Source organism: Haliotis rubra, unplaced genomic scaffold (assembly GCF_003918875.1).
Source record: "Haliotis rubra isolate DU_JTF1 unplaced genomic scaffold, ASM391887v1 Scf93, whole genome shotgun sequence".
NCBI lineage: Eukaryota > Metazoa > Mollusca > Gastropoda > Lepetellida > Haliotidae > Haliotis > Haliotis rubra.
Window position 1 is genome coordinate 72649 of NW_025767668.1, and position 21393 is coordinate 94041.

General features: G+C 39.4%; 1 long non-coding RNA gene across 1 annotated transcript; it reads right to left on the reverse strand.

Moving 5' to 3' along the window:
* Positions 1-2011: 2011 nt before the first annotated feature.
* On the reverse strand, positions 2012-17584 carry LOC124264557. Its single transcript, XR_006895168.1, has 3 exons — positions 17574-17584; positions 10603-10609; positions 2012-2231 (listed from the first exon to the last, which is right to left on the reverse strand). It is a non-coding gene; the product is annotated as an uncharacterized LOC124264557 (long non-coding RNA).
* Positions 17585-21393: the final 3809 nt, after the last annotated feature.

Consider the following 21393-nt stretch of genomic DNA (forward strand, 5'->3'; position numbering starts at 1 on the left):
GAACCTGTCAACGCAACTAGCCCTGGAGGAAGTCGTGAGCGGGCAGTAGAACTCATCTATGAAACCTGCCCTAAAGGGAATCGTAAGATGTGGAGGGCAGTAGAACGTATCGATGAAGTGTAACCTGAAAGGAGTAATGAGTCCAAGAGGGATGTACAACCTATCCATGAAACGGGCCCTTAAGGAAGTCATGAGTTTTGGAGGGCAGTAGAACTATCCATGAAGCTTATCCTTAAGGGTCATGAGGATTAGAGGGCTATAGAATTTATCCATAAACCTTGCCCTGATGGGGCAGTAGTACCTATTCAAGAAACGTTTGGCGTTTAATTAGTACTGAGGTCTGAAACGTATGCATGAAGTTTTTTCTGATACAAGACATAAGTGTAATGAGTTTGAAATAATAATTTATTAACATACAAGTGATATGCATCTTAAGAAACATTAGTATGAGGAACATGAATAACGTGTCATCAACATATCTGGAGTCACCAGTCTTTTTTTTTTAGTTTTTTGCATGTTCATTTTCTGACACGACCATTAACTGTCAGTTCACAATGCAGTTAAATGAAAGACACAATCACGGTATTGCAGAACAGATTTTCTTCCATGCTAGAGATCATCTTTCAGGGTGAGAAATCTAGCGTTAACATCTCTAAACTTTTTCCTTCAAATTCGGTAGTCTTTGACACAGCATCTCCCGCATCTTCACCCTGTGCATTATCAATGTACTGAATGTCAACTAACCATGGGCCGCCTCCGTGGTGTAGTGGTTAGAGCGTCCGCCCGGAGAGCGGAAGGTCGCGGGTTCGATCCCCGACCGCGTCATACCAAAAGACGTTAAAATATGGTACTTGTTGGTCCCTGCCTGGCGCTCGGCATTAATGGGTACAACAAGGACTGGTCGGCTCGGAGTCAGTATAATGTGTCTGAGTGGGGTATTCATGCTTCACTGCGGCATGGTATCTCAGTGAGCTAGCACTATAAAACCAGCTTCTGTCTGGGTTAGTACAAGCAGCCGCACATACACATACACACGCATGCACGTCGTCATATGAGCGAAATATTCTCAAGCACGACGTTTAACCCAATTTCACCTCACCTCAACTAGCCATGATGATGAATGGTGAAGTGGGGTTTCGTTTTATCATATATATATATATACATGACTGTTACATTTGTTAGTGTTAACCAGTTTGTTCTGAAATGTGCTCACCAATTTATTCAGACTTGTGGTCCCGGTGTCACCAGACGTGTCTTGAAAAAGACTATAACTAATTCCTCTATCCACGGGTGACTGCATTTTGCTGTTTTAAGAAAAGTGGGCACAGTGGGGGTACACCGTATTGAAGCGGTGCCGCATTTGACATAGTCATCATACACATTCATTTTTATTAAAAGGTGAAAAGCACCATTTTGCATCCCTAGCCATAGCCACATAACCATCAAGCACATTTTACTTGAATGTGTGGATTTTGCACTTGTCAGACAACGTTTTTATGATAATGTTCATACTTTAGCAGAACCTTTACAACAGTCTCTAAAAAAATAATTTTATATTATTTCAAAGAATCAAATTATATGACCGAAAAATAGAATTTTATCTCAATAGTCAGGTTTTGTCTTTGAATGTAATATTTGCCTGAGACATTTTCGTGAGTTTCATAATCATTCTTATTTGTATTCTTAATATATTGTAAACCAAAAGTCACTGTGTTTTTAATCTGATTGGTTGAAAAACATGATCGAATGGCATTCGGTACCCGGAAATTCGCTACAAATACGTACAAACATCGCCCAGACCATTGTATTGCTACGTCGTCAGGTGTACCCGTACTCGATGTCAATGAGTGCAGGCAGAAAAAGTTATTTATCTCCTAATTGTATTCTAAGATGCTTCGGTGAAAGATCAAATGCGCCGACAGTACTTTATCAGACGATAATGTGCACTATATGCATTACGTCACAATGTATTGGCGTCACTACGCCATTCTAGTCTCCAGCACCCCCCCCCCCTAATCGAAACACTTTTGCATTACGTCACAATGTAACTGACCTCACGATGCACGTCAGTTGTCATCTCCTCGTACAGCCTATTACAGCAAACTACTCCGTTGCATCCATTTCTTGGTTTGCAGTTGCTTCACTCAGCTGACATCACTGGTGGAAACATTACGTTTATGTTTTCCCACGGATAAAATGTCTCAGTTTCACTCACAATTTTACAGCGACACCTAAACTATTATAACGTTAATACGCAAGCGTCCTCGTGCTTTAACTAGTTCAGGGCGAAAGTGTGCTTTGTTACACCATTCATGGTGGTAGAGCGAACTGTATTTCTTAAATACATAAAGTCTTTCTCGCCGCGAATAGCTGCAAAATTGCTGATGTGTAGTAAAACCTTTCACGCACTCACTCTCAATTGTTCGAGACTCTTTACGGGGTAACAGTTCAAGAAGGCATGATGACCAAGCTAGAAGAAAACGATGTGATGCCTTTACCTGACTAGCGACTTATTCACTTGCAGACAAAATACCCAATCTGCCTTCTCTGACATGGAAATCCTAAATTTTCCTTCTTTCAAGGACAAAGCAAGTGCCCCAAACACTAAATGTAACTGCGCAAACCTGTTACGTCACTTGGCGTGTTAGGGCCGTTTCTTTATTACTGCACATACATACTTCATAAATTGTATTGACATTTTTACCTGAAAACCAAATCATGTCTGACTGGTCAATTTTGTTGATCCTGAGTGTTTATTGTTGATTTCACAACTAAGTTCTGTAAATGCCGATTTTACTGGTGATTATTTGCCTATAAAATGAATATTCCCCCCCAAACTAGATTGATATATACTACTAAAAACAGTTACGGGTCATGCGATATCATGATGCAATGGTATTGATGAGCTTGGTTGCATTATATATGAATGAAATGTTACATTCCGTATATTGTAGTTTATTCAAAACCATTGCAGCCTCGGATAAAGGCTGCAGATAACCGCGGTGCCAATAGTCATCATGTGGTAGGCTTTTAAACAGTGAATGAACTGAAACACCGAGTGCTTCACAGAAACGCCACCACTGTGCATGTAGAAGATGATGTTTCATCATGAACAGCATTTGCACATGTTGTTCGTGGGATTAGTGCTGTGCATGTTTATTTTCCCCTATAAGCCTTGCAATGTGTAATGGCAAGACGTCAACTGAGCATGACAAACAGAGGAAAAGCTCTTATTGGCTTCCAGATGGTGAACCTCAACGCAGTGTGGCTCAGAGACTAAATGTGAGTCAGAGTGTCCTTGGAAGGTTATGGCAACAGTTTCGTGTCACTGGAACGCTGAATTATCGACCACGTTCTGGCAGGCCTCCATCAACAACTCCTAGAGAACACCGGTACCTGACAAATATGACCCTCCGACAAAGCAAAATAACTGAAGACAACTCCGTGACCAACTGGGAGCTGCCACAGGTACCCTGGAATCTGATCTGATCAGACTGAGGAGGAACCGACTGAGGAGGACCACCACTCCTTCGGCGACACAGGATGGCAAGACGTGACTCGTGTAGACACCATGTTCTTTGGCAACGTGCTCAGTGGGCGTCAGTATTACTCTTGGAGTCTAGGTTTACTCTACAGTTCAATGAAGGTAGAACCAGCGTGTATCGGCGTCCATGATTTGGGTGCATTTTCCTTTCATCAAAGGACACTTCTCTATGTCAATAATGGTAACATGACTGGAAATCGCTATCTACGGGAGATTATCAGACCCCTTGTTTTGACATGTTTACAACGTATCGGCGTCGATTCCATATTCCAAGATGACAATGCCCGACCACACCGTATCCTGACGGACTTCCTTAGACAGAACCATGTTCAACACATTGAATGGCCGGCATGTTCAGCAGATTTAGCCCCTATTGAACATGCTTGGGACGAGTTTGGACGTCGGCTTCGTAACAACCACGCCCCTCCAGGTTCCACTACACTAAATCAGAATCACATGCTCCCTGAGCGAGCACCGCATGTAAACATCTGAAAAGACAGAGACTTGTGACAGCTATGTTTGGATGAAATAGAGTAAGATACTTATGCTTTTTTAAAAGCACATCCATCCAGTAATTAAAACTGATCGCAATTTTAAGTATTTAGTGCTGTCATTATTATCACCATGTCTTATGCTTATTGTGTGTACATATATTTTCCAGTAGGTGACATTTGGTGCGGAACTTGTTTCGTTTTTTTATTGTTTTTTATTCCATTTCAAGTCTCAGATGAAATACATATGACATAAAAGACAACACACACACACCAAAGATATATATATTATATAAATACATATGCATACATAGACACATACACATATATATAACATCAATGGTGTTTTGTAAGGTTACATATGACATAAAAAACAATATATATATATATATATATATACACATACATATATACATATGTATGTATATATACATACACACACATATATATATATATATATATATATCATTGGTGTTTTGTAAGGTTAAAACAAATATATAGATACATAAGATATCATTAAAGTTTCTGTAGAGGGCATATAAAATATAAAGTGTAGGGGTGTAGTGAGGGGTGTCTGGAAATATCAGCTGATATTATAAGTAGAGTTCAATGCTTAGCACATAGTAAGGTATATAAATGTTTCCACTTCCTTATAAAGGGATCTAAGCTATTGTTTTTCCTAGCTATATATTTCTCAGTTGTACATATATCTTTTAATAACTTACGAAATCCCTCAATGGAAAGTGCTTGTTCTTATCCCCCGCAACGCGTTTTGCGGGGGGTATTAAAATGGACTCCGTCCGTGCGTCCGTGCATGCGTCTGTCCGTCCGTGCACATTAGTCTTCTCCGGAGCATAACTCTAAAACCGTTCAATATTTCTTCACCAAACTTGGCACATAGATTGGTCTGGTGGTGTACTTGTGCCTTTTGGTAGTTTTGGAATTCTGAATAAAATATTTTTGGCGTTTCCATGGCAACAAGTTTGACTTAGAATGAAATTAGTGGTAGTGCTCTTTTCCGGAACAGAACTCTAAAACCGTTCACTATTTCTTCACCAAACTTGGCACATAGATAGATCTGGTGGTGTACTGGTGCCTTTTGGTAGTTTTGGAATTCTGAATAAAATATTTTTGGCGTTTCCGTGGCAAAAAGTTTGACTTAGCCTGAAATTGGCGGTTGTGCTCTTTTCCGGAGCTGAACTCTAAAACCGTTCACTATTTCTTCACCAAACTTGACACATAGATTGGTCTGGTGGTGTACTGGTTCCTTTTTGGTAGTTTTGGAATTCTGAATAAAATATTTTTGGCATTTCCATGGCAACAAGTTTGACTAAAACAGAAACTAGTGGTAGTGCACTTTTCCGGAGCAGAACTCTAAAACGGTTCACTATTTCTTCACCAAACTTGGCACATACATAGATCTGGTGGTGTACTGGTGCCTTTTGGTAGTTTTGGATTTCTGAATAAAATATTTTTGGCATTTCCATGGCAACAAGTTTGACATAGACTGAATTTGGAGATAGTGCTCCTTTCTGGGGCAGAACTTCAAAAAACCTTTCAATACTCTCCTTCCACTTTTCTATATACACACCTCTATATTTGACATAATCATAACTTGTAGACATAATCATGAAGAGTATTTTGCCATTGCGGGGGATATTGATGACTTTGTCTTCTTGTTTTATACTTGAAACATAAATGAATCTTTTGGCAAGAAGTATAATATGATTAAGTATTTTATTGTTTGAGCATACTCCAAACATGATAGTGAATTTTGTAAATGTGACATTACACTGGAGGTGGGTATTTAGAAATTGTTCTACATTTTGCCAAAAGGTTTTAACTAAATCACAGTAAAAAAATACATGCAATATGTCTTCTGAGGTACTTTTACGAAATGTACAAGTATCATTATCAACTAGCTTCATCCTCAATAGTTCTTTCTCTGTATAGATTATTCTGTAAATATATCTGTACTGAAAATCTAGCAGCTTACAATCATTTGTACATGTCCTGTAATATCTGAATACATCACTCCACATTATATCCTGCTGAAAGACAGTTTTCCAATACTCTAGTACCTTAGGAGTATTGTTGTTCTTAATCAAGTTATAGAATATCCTTGAACCTTTAACATTTGAGATCATATCTTGGTAAACTCTATTAATGTTTAATTGATTTACGTGGAAGCCAGAGATGTACAAGTAAAGGGGGGTTCGGTAGGCGTGTTGAATGTATCCAGTGCAGACATAAAGTATATTCTGATTCCATGTAATACCTTTTATTGCAGTGTATATGTGGCACAACATATGATTTACACATCTTGGTACAGTGCGATAAAATGTCTTCATAGACCATGTAATCTTAGCTGATACCATTGGAAACTATACAATTATGCATACTTGTGAATTGCTATAAAATAGCCATGGTAACAGGTGTTTGTGAAAACACGAGCAAAGTCTGACCCACCACAGGTATCTATGAGTTGTCACAGCTGAACGGGAACATATTGTACACGCATTGATGTATTTTGTTGAATGGCTAACAAATGTACCATCACATAGCCGTCTCAATGAATGACGGAATTCTCCGTAGTCACAGAACGTATTTGAGACTAGCGAAATTAATTCCATGTGGATTCTTCAAAACTCAAAGGATTTGCTTGAAATTGTACAAGTGGACCGTGTTCAGTTCTGTCAAAAGAATTGATTTTTTAACGGTGTACAGCACTATCCCAAATGACAAACTTGATCCATGGGGTAGTTGTAAATAGACATAGTTCACAAAGAGATACCTACATATCTATCTTCAGAAGTTCAGGACAATTCATAAAAAATGGAAGCATATGTCATTCAAGTTTACCGAGAAACCAGTCTGTGTAAAGTTGGACGTCCTCATTGATAACATCTTTGCTACATTTGTAAACAATTAAGACAAAAAGTAGGCATCCCCATTGGCACCAGACTGTTGGCACGTCTAAAGACTCAGTGATGCAGAGGAAAATGGTTCTTACAAGAGGGGAAGGGCATTTTATAGGACAAATGTCTGAAGGCGCTTGACTTGTTGAAAGTCGTTTCTTATTCAAAGTGAGGAGGGGCTAAAGCTACCCTCCTTCACCTATATAGATCACTTGTTCGCTCCAAGCTTGATTATGGCTCCATTGTATATGGTGGAGGCTGTAACAGCAACCTCAAACTATTAAATCCTGTCCACCACCAAGGTCCTTTAGAACATCTTTAGAACATCTCCTGTTGACAGTCTCTACATTGAGGCAGATGAACCATCTCTTGCACAACGCCGTATAAATTATCATTACAGTATATTACAAAATTATATTCTAACGAATCTAACCCTGCTTTCAACCGTGTCTTCAATCCCCTCTATGGGGATTCATACAACAGGAAATCGTCCCTTGTTCCGCCTCTTGGGGTCAGAATTAAACCATTTATTTCTGCTGCTGGCATTGATCTTGAAGCTATATCTCCTTCCCGTCTTCTTTCTCCTCCTTCTTGGCAAATGGTGAGGCCAGACGGTGACCTAACACGGACAAAGTTTAAAAAATCAGAAACTAAAGACTTACAGTATAAACAAGAATTTAGTCAATTAAGAAATAAATATACTAATAATAAATCCTTATTTACAGGTGGGTCCAAGGATGGTGGCGCAGTAGCTTGTGCCACTGTCATTGGATCCAGATGTACTCGATTGCCTGATAACAGCTCTATTTTCACAGCAGAAGCTAACGCCATATTAACATCATTAAAATATATTAATAAACACCGTAAATATAAACAATACATAATCTTTTCCGATTCCCTTTCGTGCCTTCAGGCCATTAAACATCTTTCTTGTAAACATCCACTTTTAATAAATATTATTGAATTGTATAATGAACTTGCTACTGGCCAATGCGACATCGTCTTTTGTTGGTTACCCAGCCATGTTGGCATTTCTGGTAACACAATGGCTGATTTTGCTGCTAAGGCAGCACTCAACAAATCTGTGACACCACTTCTTATCCCATACTCTGATTACAAAGCTAGCATTCGAACCTACATCCGTGATCTGATGCAGAAGAAGTGGGACACCCAAGTAGGTATCAATAAATTACATGAAATAAAACCGTATATTGGTTACACCTACTTGGGTTGTCAGTACAGGTTTGAGGAGGTCATTATGCAACGATGTCGCATTGGCCATACGCGTTATACTCACAAATACTTGTTAAAAAGTGCAGATCCTCCATTTTGTAACCCTTGTGATGAGAGAATCACGGTCAAGCTTGTCCGTAAAATTATTGTCCTCCCGAGAGGGTACGTACGTCCCAAAACATTTGAAGTAAATTTAAGTCTACCAGGTTTTTAATCGTGGTATTTTTGTCATTTTAATCTATGGCTAAATATCAGCATAAACGCTAGTGGCTGAAGAGATGGTGTAAATCCAGCTAGGGTCCATGCAGGTAGCAAAAGCACTGTAAGTCGCCATGGATGGTGATCTACCTTCAGTTGTTGGCGATAAATAGCTCAGTTTTACAATGTCCAAAATAGTAGTCTACATTTTTAGATATATGCTAGCTAGTTTTAGTCCATTTTGTGATAATCTATTCATTTTACTGTCCTTCGTTGACAGGGTTTTATAAATTATGTGTATTTATCATGAATATAGAATTTGTTCTAGTCACGATATGGCTGAAATATTGCCGATGGGACTTTAAATCTTAACCCCCTCACTCACTCTAGTGATTGACATCATGTGTTTATGAATCGATTTCAAATAGTGATAATACCGGGTGTTTGCACTAAATTGTTCACCTGAAAATAATCGGGAACGGTTGAGTACAAATCAAAATAGGGAATTTCATCAAAGTTTGAAATGTCCTCATTGCATTGCTCTACCCGCCCATTGTAATGACATTTTTGGGGTATTAAGTTTGTATGTGACTTTGTCCCTCCTGCATCTGAATTATCTTTGTAATTTGAATGGCATATTTAAAGGGGCACTGATCCAGAGCGATTAATGTTTCCAGCCAACAGTCTAATTACGAAACCTAGCTGCAAACTGGTTAGCCCCTGCTCCCGCGACCGTGACGGACAATGCACTGGGCTACTGTCCACCTTGGCAGAATTTCTTCAACCTAATCAGTAGGACATTAGGAAGGGTGGATGCCTATCAGATGCCGTTATTTGAAATATCCTCAGTCGTTCTTGTCTGCTTGTAATAAAGTATCCCAGCACTGTAGGCTTTTTCTCAGATGTTCAAATGCTTGGATGGTATAGTGACCGATCCAATTTGATCCTATTTCTGTGTTTTAGCTCGATATTTAATCATGTAAAACTAAAATGTCTATTACCCATGCTATGATATAAAAAACAAACATTTGATGTATTTGAATCCGTAAACTAAACAACCCCACTTTGCCATTGCTAAAAAAATCTGAAATTTTACTTAGGTACATAGGTATATACAGTTTTTAACTAAGTACACAGCAAATGCTTTTATGTATTTCTTATGCAACAATGAAGTTCCATTCGTATCCTCAAAACAGAGTCGGCCCATAAGGTTTTTTTCGGGCAATCAAACTTGCATGCAATGCAGCGATTACTACTCTCTTGCTGTAACCCTTGTTTAGTGGTAAACACTACACATGTTATTTGTCATCATTCACTTGATGGTCAGTTAATGAATTTATAACAGGTATAATTAAAGGTAACACCACTCTGATTACCCGACAAAGGTTCCCATTTGGCATTTCTCGTGTTTGGAGTAAATACTCATCACTATCAATTGAGGTCTGATGGAGCAAATGTATTACATCTTATGTAATAAGCGCATGGAAGTGCAGCAAGAGGAATTATCAGCTGAGATACCAAACAAACATCAATTAAAGGATTAACCGATAACACGCTGATTGATTAATTGCTTTTATCTAGCACAGCGGATTTGTCAAAAGGTAGTGTTTATATATGTAGATTTACTCATCTAGTACCCTGTCGTAAAGTGGTTGTGTAAAAACAACATCCTTCCTTCAAAGGATTAACCACCAATACATTGATTGTTTGCTCATTATTGGCTAACTTAATTACTTTTTTAAAGAATGGCGGACATCACGAAGTAGTTGCCAGGTGTGCTATCTTGGGTGACCAGTGGGACTATACACCAATGTCAAAAACTTGAAACGATCGATCACTTTTTGGCATATTAGACTGTTAAATGACACATGACATGGAACAGGATACTTTGTCAGCTGCAGATGAATGGCATCTCATTCCTTTATGTGGATATTGATGGATACATTCCCCGAACAAGGTATTAGAGCGGTAGAACGAAATATTTCTCACCATTAACACACTCTTTCTTTTTGATGGGAAATAAGCCACGAGGATGATCCTACTATTTATTATTCTAGTTATTATTCATCACATCTGGCGGGCAAAGGGTGATATTTGGTAGCCAGTCGATTTTTGTTTCGAGCATAATCCATTTATCATCATCAGTGCGGACGAGATTGTACAATGTGTTAATACTGAGGATCTCAACATCAATAAAATAACCTAGATTAGATGGTACTGTAACGCTAGGTGCCGCACGTATAATTTCTTTTCGTTTGTATACACCATCGTGTAAGTATAAGACATATAACTTGTCTTCAGTACCGGGTTTGGGGCGGTGAGGTAGCCTTGTGGTTAAAGCGTTCGCTCGTCACGCTGGAGACCCGGGTTCGATTCCCCAAATGGATACAATGTCTGAAGACCATTTCTGGTGTCCACCGCCGTGATATTGCTGGAATATTGTTAAAAGCGGCGTAAAACTAAACTCACTCACTCACTGAGTACCGGGTTTATCAAATCCTCCTGTGTCTCCAAGGTCGGAAAGCGCAATTGTATTACATTGTCTAAGGTGATGTGTGCCAGGACCTGAAGCATCAACCATTATTCTTAATATGCAGTGTCACACTTAAATATCCTATATGTATGGGTTGGTGTTTAGCACCTAAACAGATACGTTGAGCTCTGTAATGATATCCTGTGTTAACTTCTTATATTGTAATGGTGAGAAATATTCCGTTCTACCGTTATTGAATTTTTCCTCTTTGACTGGAATAGCTCTTAGCAGAGTTGAACAACAGAGAACGACAAAAAACTTCCCTTCCTAGATGTCCTTGTATCCAGAGACTCCTGCAACAAGATCCAAACCACAGTCTGCAGAAAACCATTCCGACCAGTACATTCATTTCAACTGTAACCACCCCTCTAAAACCAAGTCTGGTGTCATCTCAACCATGACAAGGCACGCCAAGAATATTTGCTCCAGCAGCGATGACCTCGAACATGACCTTAACCACCTGCAACATGTCTTGACCACCCTCAACCTGTATCCCACTAACCTAGTCAAGAGGACCATCTCCTTAGTCAAGACAAACCCAAGCTGACTAAGCATGAAGCCGCCCCCATTAGAATTACGCATCCCATCAAATCACCAGACTTCTAAAGCACCAACCAGGCAGCACCATCTCTGACTCTCCAAATCTCAGGACCATCCTCCAAGCCAAAGGTCGTAATCCACCCACCACTAAGCACACACACACACACACACGCACGCCCACGCACGCACGCACGCACGCACACACACACACACACACACAGGAGTGATTTACAAAATTAACTGTGAATGTGGTGACTCTCATATAGGTGAAACATCCCGTCCCGTTGACACCCGCATTAAGGAACATAAAACCTCTACAGCCAAGGCAGACAGCAATTTCAGCCCTCTCAGATCATCAGCAAAAATTCCATACCCTCCAAATCAAGTTTGACGAATTCGAAGTCCTATCAACAAAAAATCAGGACTTCACAAAAAGTAAACTGTTAGAAGCCATCGAAATCTGCCGCCACAAACCTTTGATAAACAGAGATCAAGGATACTACAGTACATACCATCGGCCCAGGGAGAATTAATCAAACTATAGCCTATCAAATCAGCCTGTCTATTTGTTGTTACTACTTAATCCCCCTTGTTTATTGGCTTCATCACTGGTGCTATTTGTTGTTTTTAGTTCCATACTGGTCTCTTCCAAATATGTACCACTTGTTATTCAATTACATGCTGTTGTTAATGCCAATCTGCTGCTTGTCACAACATACAATGTTTGTATTCTTTTCACCATTTGGTTGTAGTCACTTTTAGCTTGATAACGATGAAAGAATCTACATCGAAAGGTCGCTTAACGCAATAAACAAGAAGTTGTCATCCATCAAGTTGTGTTTCAATACAGTCAAGCAAGACATCCTTTCATCACAAGGGAGGCAAAACGGAGGATCTTCAGTTTTAAACAAATATTCACGAGTCGCATAATGATCTCTTCAAATTTGGACTGACAACCCAAGTATATAGAGCAAAACTTGACACTCGCCACATTTTGGACAAGGCTTTCAATAATAGGTTTATGAGCATAATTGTAGTTGTATGCTGTGCGCAGAACGTCTTGACATCAAAGGAAAACAAAAAAACAAGTCTCACCAAAACTAAAATTTCATCATTTTCACAGATTCAGTATCTTGCCTTCAAGAACTTCAAATTGTTACTTCAAGTCACCCTATCATCCTAGACATTTTGAAACTTTACAACGATCTTTCACTGGCCAATGTGACATCGTCCTCTGCTGGTTGACGGGTCACGTCGGCATAGCAGGTAACACAAAGGCCGATGCTGCAGCTAAAGCAGCTTTTGACAAGCTGTTATCTCCACTGCTGATCCCGTACAGTGATTTCAAACCCACTATCAAAAGTTATACCACCCATGTGTGTCTCTTGCAATGAAGTGTTCACCATCAAGCATATACTGCTTGACTGTGTGGACGTTTCGACTGCAAGGGATTCACATTATGATGTGACAAATCTGTTTCCCCTAGTGAGCGGGCATCTCATTGTAAACTACCTGAGGGAAGTTGATCTGTATCATAAATTGTAACAATGTAATGTGAATAACGAACTGCGTGCTTTTGAATTTAGTGCTGACATTTTCTGTTTTTGAATAGCAGTGTAATGAATATATATGTATGCTTTTAAAATAAAACTCATTTGGACTTTGTACTTAAAATGATTTCAGGCTTGATCTCGTCACTATATGGCTGGAAAAATGCCGATGTGACGTAAAACCCACCTCAACTCAACTCAGCTCCAAGACTGACGCTTATTTTGTTTAAATGTGTGTCGAGCCTTGGCATTAGAACTAAATTATGGACTGTAGACTTTTCAATTTTCAGCTTTCTTCCTACATTTTCTGGTCTGTTTACATTCGTTATTAAACCATAGTTTACGAATATGTGTTGCAGGGTAATGTGGAATTGTACGATGTCATTAAGTATGTCAGAAAACGACTGTACTGTTTCTGAGAAGATCATGCTTCAAGTGTTCAATACTCAGAGTCTCATATAATGACTAACCAGCCCTGGCAAAGTTCTTCTTGGTACACCTGGATCATCACCCCGAGGTCTACACGGCTATTAGTGTTACCCAGCACTCACCATGAAGAGGTTGCTGTTCACGAGTGCCAAAATATAGCATTGCGAAACACGTGTATGTGTCGTTAAGAAACATGTATATGTCCTAAAATGTGATAGCCAATGACTTGAAACGCGACGATGAAATGACTCTCACTTCACTTCACAGACTCCAAGTACCCGTGAAGGTCCGGGTTAGAATGAGCCTTCAGTAAACCATGCTTGTCGTAAGAGGCGACTTACGGGATCGGGTTGTCAGGTTCGCTGGCTTGGTTGACACATGTCATCGGTTCCCAATTGCGCAGATCGATGCTCATGTTGTTGATCACTGGATTGTCTGGTCCAGACTCGATTATTTACAGACAGCATCCATATAACTGGAATATTTCTGAGTGCGGCGTAAATCTAAACTCACTCACCATGGTGATACAAATCAATGAAACAGAAACTAACCAATAATTTACCGCCTTCTGTAACCTCCTTGATGATTAAATTGTCTTTGAACATTTGGTGCCACGAATATGATTTGTTCAGTGACAAAGGTAACTTGGCAACCATCTCTTGCACGTGCTGTCCGAGGTCATGTGCAAACTTCCCTCTGAAGGAAATATTAAGAACTGTAGGGCGACAGAGCCTACCCATAAAACGTGTATTGAAGAAACTGGTGGGATCCTACCTGGTAGAGCCTGCCCTTGAACCTTGCCCTAAACGGAGTAGGAATTTTTGGAGGGCGATAAGAACCTGTCCACGAAACTAGCCCTGGAGGAAGTCGTGAGCGGGCAGTAGAACTCATCTATGAAACCTGCCCTAAAGGGAATCGTAAGATGTGGAGGGCAGTAGAACGTATCGATGAAGTGTAACCTGAAAGGAGTACTGAGTCCAAGTGGGATGTACAACCTATCCATGAAACGGGTCCTTAAGGAAGTCGTGAGTTTTTGAGGGCAGTAGAACTAGCCATGAAGCTTATCCTTAAGGGAGTCATGGGGATTAGAGGGCTATAGAATTTATCCATAAAGCTTGCCCTGATGGGCAGTAGTACCTATTCAAGAAACGTTTGGCGTTTAATTAGTACTGAGGTCTGAAACGTATGCATGAAGTTTTTTCTGATACAAGACATAAGTGTAATGAGTTTGAAATAATAATTTATTAACATACAAGTGATATGCATCTTAAGAAACATTACTATGAGGAACATGAATAACGTGTCATCAACATATCTGGAATCACCAGTCTTTTTTTCAGCTTTTTGCATGTTCATTTTCTGACACGACCATTAACTGTCAATTCACAATGCAGTTAAATGAAAGACACAATCACGGTATTGCAGAACAGATTTTTTTCCATGCTAGAGATCATCTTTCACGGTGAGAAATCTAGCGTTAACATCTCTATACTTTTTCCTTCATATTCGGTAGTCTTTGACAAAGCATCTCCCGTATCTTCACCCTGTGCATTATCAATGTACTGAATGTCAACTAGCCATGATGATGAATGGTGAAGTGGGGTTTCGTTTTATCATATATATATATATATATATATATATATATATATATATATATATGTATGTATATATTTATATATATATATATATATATATATATATATACATGACTGTTACATTTGTTAGTGTTAACCAATTTGTTTTGAAATGTGCTCACCAATTTATTCAGACTTGTGGTCACGGTGTCACCAGACGTGTCTTGAAAAAGAGTATAACTAATTCCTCTTTCTACGGGTGACTGCATTTTGTTGTTTTAAGAAAAGTGGGCACAGTGGGGGTACACCGTATTGAAGCGGTGCCGCATTGGACATAGTCATTATACACATTCATTTTTATTAAAAGGTGAAATGCACCATTGAGCATCCCTAGCCATAGTTACATAACCATCAAGCACATTTTACTTGAATGTGTTGATTTTGGACTTATCAGACAACGTTTTTATGATAATGTTCATACTTTAGCAGAACCTTTACAACAGTCTTTAAAAAAATGATTTTATATTATTTCAAAGAATCAAATTATATGACCAAAAAATATAATTTTATCTCAATAGTCAGGTTTTGTCTTTGAATGTAATATTTGCCTGAGACTTTTTCGTGAATTTCACAATCATTCTTATTTGTATTCTTAATATATTGTAAACCAAAAGTCACTGTGTTCTTTAACCTGATTGGTTGAAAAACGTGATCGAATGGCATTCGGTACCCGGAAATTCGCTGCGTATTAATACGTACAAACATCGCTTAGAGCATTGTATTGCTACGTCGTCAGCTGAGATGACGTCATTCAAATCATATTGCGACGTAAAGTCTGAATGACGTTGGCACCCGTGAAGAGCCACTTCCTCGTGGTGGGTGCTGGGTAACGCTAAGCGCTCTTCGACCCCCCGTTGTGGACCAGGGGGTATATTTGGTCCACCAACCTGTTTGCCGTGGGTTGCGCCCCTGTGTCGGTGGAGGACGGGAGGCTGGTGGTTGAGGGCACTGGAACCAGGACCAGGTGTTCCTGTTGCCCAACACACCACTTCGCCCCTTACTTCACCTAGACGGGTGGTAGAACTGGCCCGGTTCTATCAATCGGCTGGTCACGCCGTGCCCTGTGCATGGTAAGAAATTTTGCACATTTTCTGTGATTATGTGGTTTGGCTTTTCCGAATTCTAATGAACAAATTGTTGAAATATTCCAATGCCTAGAGTCCTATGCCAGAAGGCGGTGGCTCATGGGCCAATCTGGCTATAAAGACCTCTGAAATCTATATTTCTTGGGAATAGTGTTATGGGCCGAACCAGCCTGACACATATTCTTTTGGATCTCATAGCTTTTCACGTCTATATTTGCTGGAGTATTTCATCTCTGTATCCCTGTTGTTGCAGGCTGGCTTCCACTGCGACATCGTCCTTGTTGACACTCCGTGGCGGGTGGGGAGCAGGGATGTTGAATTATATTACCACACCATGTCTCAAACAAATTCTTCTGGTTCTAGCAAGACAAATAAACGTCGTCATGTAGACTCTACTTCATCGGATGAAGATGTTCCTTCTGAAATTACAGATGCTTGGCCTCGGTTCATAGTGATATCATCTTCGGATGGACAGCCCCTGAAATTAAATCCATTTGCTATCTCCAAAGGCATTCAAAGTGCCTGCGGAGAAGTGAAAAATGTAACACGCCTTCGAAACGGTTCCATTTTAGTGGAATGTGTAAGGAGGCAGCAATCTGTCAATCTGCTTGGTTTACAGCAGTTTGTTAATACACAGGTTGTTGTTTCAGTGCACAAGACACTGAACTCGAGCAGAGGCATTGTAAGGGATCTAGCTCGTTGTCTGACTGACATGAGCAAGGAAGAGATTGCTGCAGAACTGAAAAACCAAGGAGTAATACAGGTTAAACGTTTCACAAGGAAAACTCAAGATGGCAATATTGTGAAAACTCATACTTATCTATTTACCTTTTCTTTCCCAGTTATACCAAAATGTATCAAAGCAGGATACTTCAATATCGGGATGGATGTTTATGTACCACATCCACTTCGATGTTTCAAATGTCAAAAGTTTGGTCATGGGGCCAAGTTCTGTCGTGGCAAGGAGGCAGTATGTTGCCGTTGCAGTGGAGCACATGACAGCTCCGTGTGCACACGTGATGTGAAATGTGCTAACTGCAAAGGAGAGCATATGGCTTCCTCCAAGGCTTGTCCAACTTTTGAATTTGAGTCAAAAATCTTGAAAATAAAGCATTCCAAAAACATCACATACTCAGAAGCCAAACTACTTGTCCAATCTACAGCAGCTCCGTCTTCTTCAGCTAAAACTTACTCGGCAACAATTTCTTCCTCAACTCCAACTCCTAGAATTGTTAATTCATCAATATCGTGCCAGACTGACATCTCGTGGGTCAAGGATAAACAGGTTATCCTTGATGTCTCCCCCCAGAGAAATCAATCAGTTTCTACATCTTCGTCTCAGACTGAACCAGAAACTGAACCTGACACAGTAAAGTTATCTGCCAAAGAAAAAAAGAGACTGAAAAAGATCAGAGCACTCCACAATGTTGAATCTTCTCCTGTTTCCTCTCTTGAGGTTCATAATGCATATGAGATACTGGAAGATATGGATATCTCCCCTCATCCACGTGCACGCGACAGAAGCAAGTCGCCTCGGACTGGGAAAAGTAGATCCCCAGTACTTCCAGCATCAACATGAGTTATAACTCTTTAATTCAGTGGAATTGTAGAGGTCTGAAAAATAATTTCAATGAGATACACTTACTGATACAGGATTTTCGACCGGCAGCATTATGTCTTCAGGAGATAAAATCTACAGACACTTTTAATTTACGACAATATATTGGTTATCACTGTTTCTCTCCTCAAGGAGAACTAGCAACTGGAGGTGCTTCAATTTTGGTACGGCAGGGTATTATCCATAGCCCTGTTTCTCTTCATACCAATCTCCAGGCTGTCGCTGTTCGTCTGACCTTGAGCAATGCCTTAACACTGTGCAGTTTGTATATCCCTCCTTCTTCTACTATTCAACAATCAGATCTTCAAAACCTGTATGATCAACTTCCAAAGCCATGTCTCATCATGGGCGATCTTAACGGACACAACCCGCTTTGGGGAAGTGCCCACACTAATACTAAAGGTAAAATCCTTGAGGAATTCATTTCCGATGACAATTTATGTATTTTCAATGACGACTCAGCCACTTACCTACATCCAGCTACGGGAACATATTTTTCCCTGGATTTGTCACTCACCGTTTCAACCTTATATAATGAATTTGAACGGATGGTTCATGATGACCTGTGTGGGAGTGATCACTTCCCAACCATTCTCAAAACAATTAACCCTGGTGATGATCCAACTTTATCAAGAAGGAACTTCGCCAGGGCTGATTGGTCATTATATGAGACTCTGTGTGTTGAACGCTTGAAGTATGACCTATTTCAGAACAGTGAAGATCCTATACAGCTGTTTTCCGATATGCTCAATGACATTGCTGACCACACTATCCCCAAGTCCTCTGCAATTCCACATATTCGTAAACAATGGTTTACTAATGACTGTAAACAGGCCAGAAAAAGTAGGAAAAAAGCTGAAAAGTTTTTTTCGCAAACATTCTACAGTCCATAATTCAGACAAAGTTAAAATTTTAAATGCCAAGGCTCGACGCACATTTAAACAGAATAAGCGTCAGTCTTGGAGGAACTATGTTTCCAAAATAAATTCACGTACACCTATGTCCAAGGTGTGGAACATGGTCCAAAGAATAAAGGGCAAAGGTTCTAAGTCTACTGTACACAATCTGAAGGATGGTTATAATCTCTTAACTCATAAAACTTGCCAAACATTCTTCATCATCAAATTATGTCCCTGAGTTTCAAAAACACCAGAAACAACAGGAGAAGAAAAGAATCAATTTTAACTCAGACAATGGTGAAGATTATAATGAATTATGTTTACTCCATGAGCTCCATACCGCTCTTGAGCAAGCTCGTGTTTGGAAACACTGCTCAATCTATTTGATATGATATGGACTACAGGGAATTTCCCAACTTCCTGGCGTAATGCCATTGTAGTCCCCATTCATACTGATCCGTCAAATTACAGACCAATCTCTTTAACGAGTTGTGTCTGTAAAACCATGGAACGAATGGTAAACAATCGATTAACATGGTATCTTGAAACCAATAACCTCATAACAAATATTCAATGTGGTTTCAGGAAAAATCGTAGTACCATTGATCATTTGGTACGTTTAGAATCCTTTGTCAAAAATGCAATAATAAATAAACAACGTGCAGTATCGATATTCTTTGATCTCGAGAAAGCGTACGATACCACCTGGAAGCATAGCTTTTTACATGATTTTGGTTTAAAGGGGTCGTTTACCTCTTTTGATTTCACAGTTTTTAACCGACAGGCAATTTCAAGTCCGAGTGGGTTCAACCCTGTCTGACCATTATATTCAGGATCAGGGTGTACCACAAGGTAGCATTTTGTCTGTTACATTGTTTAGCATTAAGATCAACAGTTTATCCAAGGTTTTAAATGATTCAATCAATGGATCACTTTTTGTGGATGATTTTAATATTTCTTGTCGCGGTAAGAATATGCATACCATTGAACGGCAACTACAGTTGTGTTTAAAAAAAATAAATAAATGGTGTCTTGAAAACGGCTTTAAATTTTCTAAATCAAAACCTAATTGCATACATTTCTGCCGTAAATATAAACCACATAAAGACCCAGAACTGTTTCTAAATGGCACTCCCATCAAGGTTGTAAAAGAGGCCAAGTTCTTAGGTCTCATTTTTGACTCCCATTTAACTTTTCTTCCGCATATCAAATCTCTAAAAGCTTAATGCCTGAAGGCACTCGAATTATTGAAAGTCGTGTCTAATTCAAGGTAGGGGGGGAGATCAAGCTACGCTCCTACACCTTTACAGATCACTTGTTCGCTCGAAGCTTGATTATGGCTCCATCGTTTATGGTGGAGCCTGCAAAAGCAACCTAAAACTACTTGATTCTGTCAACCACCAAGGCCTAAGACTTTGTCTTGGGTCTTTTAGAACCTCTCCTATTGATAGTCTCTATGTTGAGGCTGATGAGCCATCCCTTACCCAACGTCGTATCAAACTATCTCTACAGTATATAACAAAACTCTATTCTAACGAGTCTAATCCTGCATTTAACTGTGTTTTCAATCCTTGGTATGAGGATTTGTACAACAAAAAGCCTTCTCTTGTTCCGCCTCTTGGTTTAAGAATTAAACCATTTCTTTCTGCTGCCGGCATTGAGTTGGAAAATATATCTCCTTCCCGTCTTCTTTCTTCTCCTCCTTGGCAACTGGTGAGGCCTGAAGTTGACCTAACTCTGACAAAGTTTAAAAAATCGGAAACTAATGAATTACAGTATAAACAAGACTATAATCAATTAAAAAGTAAATATAATACATACAAATCCTTATTTACAGATGGGTCCAAGGATGGTGGCGTGGTTGCTTGTGCTACTGTCATTGGGTCTAAAACAATATCTTCCAGATTACCCAATGACAGTTCAATTTTCACAGCAGAAGCAAACGCAATACTAATAGCTCTTAAATATATTAATAAACACCGTAAATATAAACAATATATCATCTTGTCAGATTCTCTTTCGTGTCTTCAGGCTATTAAAAATCTTTCTTGCAAACATCCACTTTTATTAGAAATTATTGAATTGTACAGTGAACTTGCTACTGGCCAATGCGACATCGTCTTTTGTTGGTTACCCAGCCATGTTGGCATTTTTGAGAATACAATGGCTGATCTTGCTGCTAAGGCAGCACTCAACAAATCTGTGACACCACTTCTTATCCCATACTCTGATTACAAAGCTGCTATAAGATCTTATATCCGTGATCTGATGCAAAAGAAGTGGGACACCCAAGTAGGTATCAATAAATTACATGCAATAAAACCCTATATCGGTTACACTTACTTGGGTTGTCAGTCCAGATTTGAAGAAGTCATCATACGACGATGTCGTATTGGCCACACAAGATATACGCATGTGTACTTATTAAAAGGTGAAGATCCTCCGTTTTGTATCCCTTGTGATGAACGAATCACGGTCAAGCATGTCTTGCTTGACTGTGTTGAGTACTCCATCACAAGGGATATCTATTTCAAATCCCGATCTATGAAGGATCTTTTTACTTATATAAGTCCTCATTTAATTATTGCTTTTTTTAAAGAATTAAATGTGTTAACAGATTTGTAAATAGCTAAATATTTTACGATTGGAAGTTTGAATTAGTAACACAGATTGTTAGTGGCTGTATCCTCGAGGGGGGTTAAAGTACTGTAAAATTATTGT